Genomic DNA, 3272 nt, shown 5'->3' on the forward strand with positions numbered 1-3272 from the left:
TGGGCGAGCAGCAGCACTGCCCCCCCCTCACCGCAGGGCTCCAGCCCTTCTCCCCCGGGGTCGCCAAGCCTCCTTCCGCCGGGGCCCCCCGAGGGCAGGGAGCTCTGGTCCAGCCCTTGGGACAAGCGATGGGGGCTAGCCAGCTGCCCAGGCAACCTCTGCTGCCAGGCACTTACCCCTGCCACCTGTTGAAGGTTTCCCCTCATTTCTGAACTGGCAAAAATAAACGTGGGGGTGGGGGGAGGGAGAAGAAAGAAAGAAGGAACGAAAGAAGAAAACAATAACACTCCCCCCCCCAAGAACCCACCACCTCTTTGGCGCTTCCATCGCGGCGGTCATCCTTCATTTCTTCTTTTCTTGCTTTCTGGAAGCAGTTAGGGAATGTATGATGAAGCAGAAATGAGCCGTCAGGATGATATTTTAATGGCTTATATGTCACGTTGGTGCATGTGGCTTTGAACTGGAGCAGCTTTCGTTTCCTGCAGAGAGCGCGCCGCAAATCCCACTTGATAACTTCTACAACCCACAACATTTTTTTTTTTTTTTTTTTACATTCACTCTTGCACTGTATATTTAGATACACTTCCTAAAAATACCTTGACGTTTGCCTTCTCCTACATTTTGTACCGACCTGGAATGATCACTGGGTTCCCCCTGCACTGGGAGGCGGGCTAGCACTGGACTACCTAACTTCCCGCATCTCCTGATGCCATCTCCTTGAAAACTTCACCATCACACTGACAACTCTTTCCTTTGCTTCATTTTAGCACCAAACACAGAAAGTCGCGTAACACTAAAGACCACATCCACACACAGGCACGCTCCTAGAGCTGTGCTGGAACCTGTTGCTGTAAACTATTGCCATTCCTTTCCATGGATTTGGCAGAATAAATGCAAACGTGTAGCATTATTCCGGAAAAAAAAAAAAAAAAAAAGAAACCCAACCAAAACAACCCCCAAACCCGCTAAGCCTTTACATTCACTCTTGCACTGTATATTTAGATACACTTCCTAAAAATACCTTGACGTTTGCCTTCTCCTACATTTTGTACCGACCTGGAATGATCACTGGGTTCCCCCTGCACTGGGAGGCGGGCTAGCACTGGACTACCTAACTTCCCGCATCTCCTGATGCCATCTCCTTGAAAACTTCACCATCACACTGACAACTCTTTCCTTTGCTTCATTTTAGCACCAAACACAGAAAGTCGCGTAACACTAAAGACCACATCCACACACAGGCACGCTCCTAGAGCTGTGCTGGAACCTGTTGCTGTAAACTATTGCCATTCCTTTCCATGGATTTGGCAGAATAAATGCAAACGTGTAGCATTATTCCGGAAAAAAAAAAAAAAAAAAAGAAACCCAACCAAAACAACCCCCAAACCCGCTAAGCCTCCAAAGATCCAGGGGAAACTGGATAATACATCTGGTTTGAAAGCGATCTCGGTGCACCGAGCACAGGCAAACTGCATCTGCAGCTAAACCGCGGCGAAACATTCCTTCAAAGCCTATCAAAGTTTATTTGATGCTGCTTGTTTTTTTGTTTTCTAGGCGCAAAGGTAATTTTGGGGTGCCTTTTGGAAGGAGGCAGTTCTCACCCAAGAAGCGGTCGGGCAGCAGCGCTGCTGGTTTAACTGCCCAGTACCTGTGCTGCGGATTGCTGACCAGCGCCTTTAATTAGAGGGGATGAGTTTAAAGTTTCTTTGTTTGACAGTAGGAACTGGAGGGGCTCGCATTGAGTTGCGAAGGAGGCAAGTGAAGGTTTGAACAAAGGCGAAGTGGAAGGAGTCCGACTCTTAGCGAGCTTTTGGTGTTTTCGTTACTAGAAAATAATTAGAGCTAATGAATATGCAGACGACTGAGTAAATAAATGATTTGCCAGTTTTATATATGTACACACACACATGGGCACATGTAAGTATATATATGCATAGGCAGCAAAAGACCCCTATATTTTAAAGTTTCACGAGAGCTTTGGGTTTGTTTTGTTGGTTTTTTTTAGTGCCGTAGCATCGCTGAAAACACTGTACAAATGTTGCTTAGCTTAATTGATTAAGCCACGAAGTTCTTCTGCTTTTAAATACCGTACTTATACCTTTCAACAATCATTTTAATATATAGTCAATGGCTCTTTGTAGAGAGAACAAAAAAGAACTATCCGCAGTTTTTCAATAGACTTTGAGCTGGGGAAAGACAGGTTAATCGAGGGTTGCATCTAGAAAACAACCAAGTGTTGTATGTTTGCACTGAATCCAAATGTCTGCATTTTTCTAACTAAATCAAAGGGAGTGTTATTTCTTTTTCTGCTCACTCATCTGAAGGTAAGTAAATTTTCTCTGGCGATCAAAAGCCTGGTCAGCAACAAAGACACCGCCTGCTTTTTCCACAGTCCTGGTGTGGCAAGTTGAGGGATTTCAATAACTGTGACAAGGGTGACTGATTTGTGAACTAGAAAAGGTTTGAATGTCAGAAAATTTACATTGGTCCTACCGAGAATTTTAAATACAATTTTACCAAAGAGGGGGGGAAAAAAAAAAAAAAAAAAAAAAGGGAAAAAAAAAAAAGCGGGAAAAAAAAAAAAAAAGCGAGGGAGAAGTGTCCGGGAGTTTCATGCATCAGGAGGAGAAACAATGTAGGTTTGGGAAATTTACAGTTTTACCTGAATGAAAGAGACCCCGTAAAAAGAGAGAGAGAGAGAAAAGGAGAGCGAGAGACGAGAAAGAAAATAACCAAAAAAAGAGAGGTGAAACAACAACAACAAAAGTAGAAAGTTAAAGAGTTCTCACCCACCTGCGTTTTGATGGGTGCAGAAAACAAGATTTATTTCAGAAACCTGATGGAGGGATAAAGTCAGCTACCCAGAGAAATAACGCCTGGTGTTTAAAAATAAAAGGAAACGCACCCAGCACCTACCCTCGGAGAGCTTCAGTTTTAAACAAGCGGAAAACAACTTCAAAAGGAGAGAGTCCCTACAGGGCTTCTCTTTTCAAAGCCTAAAAAGTTGCTCAGTGATCTTAAAAATTCAGGATCACCGAGAAATCATCACCATCATTATCAGAGAGCTGGATAGAGAGAGGAACAGAGAGAAGGAGTGCGGGAGAGAAAATTGTCCTAATTAAAATAATATAGATAGATCTTTCCCCCCCCCGCCCCCCCCTTAGCACACGTACACACAAAAAGATGCGCTGGAAATATTTTCGTGCACGAAAAAAAGAAAAAAAGAAAAAAAAAGGCTTTATATATTTAAAAAAAAAAAAAAAAAGTTGGTG

The sequence above is a fragment of the Chaetura pelagica genome, unplaced genomic scaffold (assembly GCF_000747805.2).
Source record: "Chaetura pelagica isolate M959 unplaced genomic scaffold, ChaPel_1.0 scaffold807, whole genome shotgun sequence".
Lineage (NCBI taxonomy): Eukaryota > Metazoa > Chordata > Aves > Apodiformes > Apodidae > Chaetura > Chaetura pelagica.